General features: G+C 34.6%; 1 protein-coding gene across 1 annotated transcript in view; it reads left to right on the forward strand.

Annotated features, from left to right (window-relative positions):
- Positions 1-5,538: 5,538 nt before the first annotated feature.
- Syn2 (Syntrophin-like 2) overlaps positions 5,539-9,558 on the forward strand; it is a 76,406-nt gene continuing 72,386 nt past the window's right edge. The window contains exon 1 of the mRNA XM_017613747.1: positions 5,539-6,642. The gene's annotated coding sequence lies outside the window, so the exon portion shown is untranslated. The remainder of the gene's footprint in view (positions 6,643-9,558) is intronic.

Here is a 9,558-nt window from a genome sequence, read left to right on the forward strand (position 1 = left end):
AAAAAAAAAATAGCGGCCATTCGAAGGAAACTCATTTCAATATATTTTACTCGCCTTTTAGTAATCTGCAAATGCACTGCACACACCTTCATTTATCTTCATTTGCGTACAAGAAAAAAAAAGTTGTGCGATTTTTTGGTGCTGTGGGGGTGCAAAAGGAGTTATTTATGTATATGTGAAGGGCTTTGCGGTAGAAAGGTTGCATGGCAGAGCGGGAAATCACATAAAGTTATCGATAGGTTGCTTATATGCAACACGGCACAAGCAATATTTTGCGGGCCCTACTACATTGGGTACTTTATTTATTTTAGTTTCATACCTCGCATGATCTTGGCTGCTTTGGCCCACGCTGTTTATGGTTTTTATTTCTTGTTTTATAAGCAAACAGCGCGTGCATAATTTGTGCAATATAAACAAAGTTTTTTTAATACTCTTTGGCTAATTTGAGTATATGTATATATATCTAGGTATGTATGTATGTAAGAACCTTTAACTTTACCACGCATCTACGAGTTTACATTTTCTTACATTCTACTTTGATTTTTCTCCGAATGACTTTCAATGAAGGAAAATCAATGGTTTTTTGTTTTTTTTTTTATTTTTTTATTTTTTTATATTTTGCGACTACCGCCTTTTCAAAATTAGTTGCGGCATAAAAAAGTTTTGTTTGCAATCAAGAATTTGTGTTCAAACATTTTACGAACAGCAACAACCAAACAACTAATATCAAACCGAGTACGAATGCTCAAAGCCAAAAGTTAAATTATGACTACTTTGCATATTTTAGGTAGCCGGGAAATTGAGCAATGCAAAAGTTCTGCGCGCTTATTGCCAATGTTCGAATTTGCGGGTATTACAAGCAGCCTTTGCTCCCACTTCCACAAGTACATCGACTAGCCGTTCATGCGCCTAAAAGCTCCAAATGGCTGCAACGGCACATTTTTATGCAACTTATACTTGTTGACTTGAAAAGAATTATTGACTTTGAAATCAAAGCGTTTTGCCGTTGGAAAATTTTAGCAGCGCTCAATACTCCGCAACGTGGCTGCCCATTGGCTGCTCATTTTTCGATTATTGTAATTTTCGCTTACAGCAGCTAAAAGTATGCAAAAACTTTTCGTGTTTCGCTGATTCCGAGTTATTGACTTTACTGAAAGGAAAAGCATAATGGACACTGCTGAATCGAGATACATAATTTACAAAATTATAATTACTACATAATTTTCTCATGCGAACATACATAAAGCTCCGCTAGAGAGCTATTTTAATTTCAATAAATACACGGCTCATTAGACAGTGACTGGCTTTTACCTTAGAAAAGAATTTTGTCGGAGATTTTCTATGCTGATTCCGAAACAATTGGCAGGTTTTGATGAAATTCAACAGTTCTAGAGAAAGAGTTAAGATCTAAAAATATTTTTGGTAAAAATTACAATTTTACTAATTTTTCTTATTAAACATTAGTACTTTATGGAAACAATAATAAAATCGAACCATACAAAAACACTTTCTCTTGCGACAAGAAAAAGAACATACATATATCTAAAAGGAGCACACCTAAAAATTTTAATATGACCTACGAACTATCCCGATCTAAGCATAGGATTAGAAAGAACCCTAGAAAATAAAGTTTAGTTAAAACTTACAACTGAAGATTATTGGAATAGAGAAATAATGCCAACCTTATTCAATTCCATATCGGTCAGAATTGCGACCACTTTTCCTTCTTTCAGTAAATGGCCAAAACACGTAAAATAAATAGTACATATAAAATTTAAGAAACAACATATAGGTATGTATATAAGTCCGTTACAAATTTTTCTTTACGAAACATTCTACCCAAGTAAAGTTATAAGGCCATAAATAAGAAAAACAAATAAAAAAATTTAACCAAAAACATAGTATACGTATGTATTCAGCAAGTTTGCAAAATAATTTTGAGTTTCATTGGTGTTGGTTGATTGATGTTAATAGGAAATGTTTAATTAAATAAAAATAGTTTTTTTACAATTTATTTATTTATTTTGCTTTTTGGTGTTTTAGGAAAAAATACTGGTATTTAAAATTGCAGGTATTTTTCAAGTTATAGTTAAAAATTTTAGTTATTTAGCGCATTTAGCCCATTTAGCGCATATCAGTGATTGATCGAATGTCGGTGCGACATCTGCCGATAACAGCAAACAACAGTTATAAACTCTGCTACTAGGTGGTATGCGTTGATTTTTGTGCTATTGGCGGTCATCTGAAGCAGTTTCCTCGAAATAGTCGGCTGATGCATGAAAACGCTGCGAGAAAACTGCATTGAAAAGCTGATAAGCATAGAAACAGAAAGTCACTAGTGAGTAGAGCTTTGCGCAGACGCTTATTTGTGTAAGTTTGTTTTGGGATGTTATTGGAAAATGTCGCAAAAGCTCTATAACGCAAATGAAAAACTTAGCTAAAAGCTTTTGTGTCAAAGCGATGCCAGATTTATATAAATTTTGCCCATTTCTTATTAGACACTGGCAGCTTTTATACACATAGAAAAAATGTGCTTTATTTTCTAAACTAATAGGTGTCGCCCACACCGATATGCGCTAAACGACTACAAAATTTTACAAATATTTTTAAATACCGGCAAATTTTAATTACCAGTATTTTAACGAGTCTTTTTTATCAAAACACCAAATGAATAATATCTAATAAAAACAAATTGAAAAAACACTATTTGTATTTAATTAAACATTTCAATAATTAGCATCAACCAACACCAATGTAATTCAAAAGTTTTTCATTTTTTCTTCTCGAAATAATATTGGCCCAAATGTAATTAATAAGTTTCAATTTGAGAATTCAAACATTAGATTTCAGTAAAAAAAAATCCATTATTCAAACAATGTTTTGATTTAAGGGAAAATTTTTAAAAATCTAATTTTAGCAAATTTTATTTCTAAAAAAATAAAGTGCTGCAAATAATTTAAAGCGCAATTAATCTTTATTGTCTGATTTGTTTAACGAAGTCATCGATTCATGCTCATGAATGTACATTAGGGTGGTCCTAAAATGCAGGAAGCAAATTTTTATATCAGATTTCCTAAATCTCAATCCCTACTGTAGTATCACATATAAATTTTGGTCCCGGTTGGGCACGGCTAAGGCGTGTCGCACAGGGGACAAAGCTCAGATTCCTCTAAGGAGACTCAAAAAATTAAAATTATAATTTTTTTTCATCTAATGCCCAAAATCGATACTACTAAAGTCGAGGATACCACATCTTACCAGGATAAGTGCGGTTGGAAGGACGACGGAGTCTAAATAGGTTACTTTATGTGACTTCTGGGCATTTAATCCCCTCCTGTTGATTGGATCGCCACTTTGATTTGCGATAATAAATTTAACTTTAGCTTCCTTCTAGATAAGACTAATAAAGACAAGACTCGTAAAACCTCTCGGCCCATAATGACCTGGGAAAAATTTTTAGTCGGACGTGGTGTCGTAAACTCAAAGTTTACAGAATGCCTTTATTTCATGATTACCCGCCTGTTATATTGAGATGTAGAAGCGCCAATGACAGAATTGAAAACATGTAAACTTTCTAATCTATTCGAAAAGAAATGAGATCTGAAAGGAAATGTCGAGACCTATTTCCAGAACGGGAGGTCTAAGAAAACCTTGATTAGAGATACTTGCAATCACAATGGACAGATAGCGCAGTGAGAAAGATTTTAGCCCTCCTTTCTGACAGCCAAACAGGCATTTTTGATTGTCAAGGTGTTTTGATATTTTTTCAGCGTAAATATATTTAACATTGGTGTGAGTGTGAATATCATGTGAATTCGGAATAATTTTGTGGTCTCAGTGGGTATAGGGAAGTGACGAGGAACCTTAGAAAGTTCACATATTTTGGACAACCTTTCACTAGGAAATATATAGAAATTTGCTCTCCGTCCCTTGAAAATTACTGATACAACACATACTTTCTTAACCTTCTTACAATTCACGTTTGCTTCTTATTAATCTTCAACCGCTTGAAACCATAACAACTATTTTTCACTTGCTATCGTTTTTAATTTAATTCACGGGACTGTCGGCTGTCCGTCTTTGTTTTTTTGTATACGTTCTACTTAACTTCAATCCCTTCTATCAAGATGAAGTCAGGACTAATTATGCAAGGAAGGCTCCTTTGTTGCCTGCTCTCTGCGACTTCAATGAGACCTCGAATTCTATCTGCTTCATTATCCAAAGATTATTTTCTCTTTGTTATGTTCTACCTTATAAAACATTATAGTGTTTTATTATTATTAAGGTTTTTGGGTTGTAAATTCTAGCTTTAAGCAGTCAGCAAAAACTTTGTTAGTGCATTGAATTTATGGAATAAATAATTATGTATTTTAAATAGAGCTGACATCAGGTTCCTCACTGGTTATCTAGCCAGTCACACTAGTTTTTTCTTCGCATATACATCGGAATGATCCGGACTTGGCCGGACTAATACATTGCAATCAATCTACGATTTGCATTTACGTCTCAATACGGTTTTCCATCTCAAGGCAAAATATAAACAAATCCTTGCCAAATCTTGCATCATAGCAATTACAAAACTTTGCCGGTCAAAACTGAGTATATAGTGATTTTTTTAAATATTTTCAAGTAAAAATTTTTTATAAAAATATTTTTCATGGTTTAACGAAAACCATATGAATCAAGGTTCCAAACTTTATACATACATTACTTCGAAAAATTTCACAAATTTTCCTCAACATTTTTAGCTTTTTAAACGGAATTTTTATAAAATTTTATTGTTGCAGTTACTTAGTGACAGTAAAAAAAAACTTACGTTATAAAAAAGAAGTTGCTCTCAAAAAAAAGTGGTCTGTGCATTTAACCAAACTATTTGAGGTCCGTTTGAGTCGTACACCCTCAAAAATTTCGAGTTATTTGCAAAAACTGTGATTCTTTTGCCATATTTTTTTTAAATTTCACTTATTTTGTTAAAATTTCTTAAGCCTTGTAACTGCATAGCCCAAAATTTTATAAAAATTATGATTAACAAGCTCAAAATTTTGATGACAGTTTTTGGAATTTTTCTAAATAATGTATAAGGTTTGAAACTTTGATATTTTTGTAAAAGAATAAAAAAAAAATTACTTGAAAAACATTGAAAATTTTTTAGAAAAATCACTATGTACTCACTTTCCCTGGGCAGTGTATACACAAAATTAAATTCGCGTATTAATTTAAATTAAATTACGTAATAATAATACGTAAATCTTCGTAATTTCATACTGGATTTTTGCACACATTTTTTTACTCTACACATTTTGTGTCTAAAGATTTTCTAGTTTTCTTTTCTCGACAGCACCATTCTGGCAACGCCATGCGCTCTTCGCTCACAGATGGTTGCTGTGTGTTGCCCAACTGTTCGGCCCCAGCAAACATGTCGTGAATTGCGCGAGAGAATGTTGTGCCAGGACCAGCAGCGCTTGAAAATATTTTATTATTGCGGTAGAGTGCCTACAAAAAAAGAAAAAATTATAAAAGAGTTCTAAGTAAAAAAAAATATTTGCCAAGTGTGTGCGGAAAGTAAAAATACATACTCAAATGTGAAAAAACAAGAAAAATGTATAATATTCGAGGTAAAACGAATAAATGGCATTTGATTAGTAAGGGCATGAAGAGCCTAAAATAATACCGTTACGCCAAGGAATCGCTTACAATGTGACCCAATTTGCAGTGTGTACGTGTGTGGCTAAGGAAAAAGAAAATAACAGTGGCGGTGGAAGTGGTAGTGAATTGAAGGAAATTACGTTTTGCTTTAAGTGAAAATTCATTGCGTCCACTAAAATACACACATACATATATTGAATTATTCTTAACACCAAGAAATTCAAGGCCTACTACGCCTTTCATAATAAATGGTGTGAAAAGCGCAAAAACCCGAAAAGTGCCATCGAAAAATTCTAAGCAGAATTTGTGGGGGAGTTGTGCTTGCCTGGCGGTGGTAGCTGAAATTAAAGGACTTTAACAACAAAAGCTTTGCGCAGAGTGCGCCGTTCATAAATATTTTTGTTTTTTTATTTCGGGACAGCCCAATGGCTTAGATATGTACGTAGCATGCGAGTGCGCCTAGAAGCAAACTACAGCAGGCGATATCAAAATAATAATCTACATACATACATATTCATTTATGCATGCATGTTTGTATGTGTGTGTGCAAATATTTTGCAAAATCGTATACGTATCCGCTAAATGCTCTCGCCACAATTATTTCTTCGCTGTGTGTCTTTCTTTGCTCACATGATTTTTGCATTTTGACACATTTTAGCGAAGTAAGAAAATTTTCCAAAGCAAAATATGAAAATGTTTTAAAACAGTTTACTCCGCTCCCTTTTTGACAGCTGATTTTACATGTGCAACAACAAAAAAAGTTTCACAACGAAACAGCACCAAAAAGTATGAACCAAAGTGAGAGAGTAAGTGGTGGGTGCTGAGCGTAAGCGTCAAAAATAGAAGCAGCCGTGAGCGTCAACAAAGTAATCGGAGAGTCCTTCGAGTGGGCTGTGCCACTGACAGCTACCAGAATAACAAAAATAATAACAACAACAACGACAACAACAACAAGCGGCTATATTACTTCACGTCCTTCATTCATTTACGACAGTGGTAAGTAGAAATAAAACTTGAATTCTTCATTTCATCCTTGCTACATGTCTGCATGTCTAAATATTTGTGCGTCTCATAAGGTATGCGCGTGAAATATCGCACATTTTTTTAATAATGCAAAGAATGCAAAATATTCATTTGCACACAAAACTTTTATTTGCGAAGACAAAAGCGCCATTACGAAATCGCTTGGTAGGCCTCTAAGGATGTGTTTGCGTGTGTATGTGTATGAATGTGCAGTATTTGTTGCCTCTTTTTGCAACTTCCTTTTCCACTTTATGTTAGCAAGAGTATTCCCCCAACATTCGATTTTTTTTAGTATCTTTAAAAAAAGAAGAGTCAATTAGTATTTATTGATTAGATGGAATTGATATCTGCAATAAACCGGTTAGTTTTTTTTATTACAAAAGGATTACATTTTAAAGGGAAGGCCCTAGAATGAAACTATCTAGAGAAAAATATTTATAAAGTTTGGCAGTGGCTTAACTGTTAGCATGCTGGCCTTGCACATCGAAGGACGAGGGTTCGGTTTCCGGTGAAGTCTACAGAGGAGCTTAATGAGGATGACCGAAGTGGCAATACATATATGTATGAAAAATTAAATTATGGCATTCAGCTCGATAGCATTTTTGACAAGAAAACGGGGAAATTTCCATGGAGAGATTTAATGATTGAGATAAAATTAGTAGGGCAATCTTAAACAAGAAGCAGATCCGCAAATACAGCACCTATGCATAATATATGTATGTACATGGAAAATGTGCTGGAGGGGCATAAGTCCTGAATATTTTTGTTAACATTAGCAGCATCTCACGCCGATTGTTCTCTGAAGTTTAACAAGCAGATTGCCCACGCTATTGATTGAGATTCTGCTCCACCATCGCACTGACGCTGATTATAGGTCTGATCAAGGAGGTATAAATCCAGAGGATTCCCTTTGGTGGCAGACGCCACGTTTTGTCAAAGTCCTGGTTACCACAAAGCACCTGTGTACCATCAGCAACGTGACGAATAACAGCTCAAAGGTAATAAAATACCAGGCTATTCAAGCAAGCCTTTGGTAAACGCAGTTAAAACGGACACTGTATTTTTCACAAGAAAGTATAGTGCAGCGCCCTGCCTTGAACCCCCGTAAACTTAGGAACACCAAACTAAGTCTCAAGGACTAGAGAAAATACCTTGAATGGGATCTTGAACAGCAAACGCACATTAATTAATTAATTCGTTATATTTACGCGATATATGCATGCTGGGTATATCACGTTCGCTGATGCGTTGATGGTGTACAGCAGTAATTAGACCAATATTATTTTCAGGGCCCTGGTGTTGTAAACAGGATCGAGGAAATCGTCATTTTTTAAGTTATTGAAGAGTTACAACGCATTTCTGCCCGATGCTTAAGGCAGCGCTGAGAAAAACTTCAATGGCTTCCTTAGACATAATTCTGACATTTCTAGCTTGACGGCCGCTGTTGATTTCGCATGAAGATCCATTGGGTATACCCAAAAAGGCAGTAGGACTGAATGTAAATTGGTAAAGAGGGTTCTAGACTATAATCGAAGAGAAAAGGGTTTGTAGAAAGGAATTGTAAACGGAAAGAGACCTTCAAGATTCTGCTCACCGAAAAAGCGGATGAGATTGCCAAAAATGTTGTTTGTTTAAAGAACAGCATTGAGTGACATGAAAAGCTTCGCGAAAAGCCACAGAATGGCATCGAAAAGGCTTGAAAAGACTAGACAAGTTGAGAAGTGTTGTCTGCAATGCTGCCATAGTCATGTTCAAGGCAAACATTTGTACTCAAGTGACACTCCATACCCAGAATGCGCGCGCAGCTCGATTGTAGGACCACTATGAACAGCAGAGTTGAATAAATCACGCAGGTCCTCAACAACTAATTACGCGAAAGTGATTGCATAATCGCAGCTTAGTACTTCCTGTTGCAGTTATGTTGAAAATTTCGTTCTTGAGCTTGAAATATTTCCCTAACGGATAAAAAATATACCGAATTGCTCTCTTTCCCATCAAATCAAGAGATGGGATATTTTGTCATTTTATAGGAAATTATTTGGACCTCAATAGCCAGAATTACTAGTCTATACATAATTTGTATAAAAATATATATGTACAGGTGTATTTACCTCTTCCCATTTATTCGATTCTATTTGCTTGGCATTAACCCTTAATAATTAGTGCTCAGTGCCACGAAAATTAAAAATATGTACATATGTATGTATGCTATTTATGCTCATGCCAATATTTATCTCCGCCAAGTCATGGAAATTGAGCAAAAAATGTATGAAATAAAAATAAACCCTCTCCAATTTGCTATGCTCATTTAATTTGCGGAAGACCACCTTCTCACCACGCCGGTCACACACTATTCCTAGGATAGAGCCATAAGCCAGTTTCGTCCTAACAAATTACTTTCGACAGCGCGTGTCAGTGTCTGCAAATCTTGCCACCCGCCATCCACTCATGAGTAATTACAGTATTTCCCGGTTATAAGTACCAGAAAAATTGCATGAGTATCCCACTTATAAACGCTGACTATGCTCATTTTCAAATCATGAACCAAACGAACGGCTACTTCTATTAAGAAATAAATTTTTTTAAATTATTTAAAACTAGCAATTACCCGGCGTGCTTCGCTGCGCCTTAAATGTATTTTTGTGTTGTAACTCTCCCCCTAAGCTCTTATGGCCTCATTTACAAAATATTTTTAAAGAACTTTATGAAGTTAGATTTAAAAAAATCGATCTATGAAGCATTGTTTATTTTTTTTTTGAGTTAATATATTTTCGAAGGTAATTAGAAAATATGTAAAGAACCGACTTTCTCTTGGAAATTTAATTTATAATCTTATAACTGGAGTCTACTATCGCACCCTTTCCTCAAACGTGTATTGATTCAATATTC

The sequence above is a fragment of the Rhagoletis zephyria genome, unplaced genomic scaffold (assembly GCF_001687245.7).
Source record: "Rhagoletis zephyria isolate East Lansing unplaced genomic scaffold, Rhagoletis_zephyria_1.1 Rzeph_scaffold_00018, whole genome shotgun sequence".
NCBI classification, from domain to species: domain Eukaryota; kingdom Metazoa; phylum Arthropoda; class Insecta; order Diptera; family Tephritidae; genus Rhagoletis; species Rhagoletis zephyria.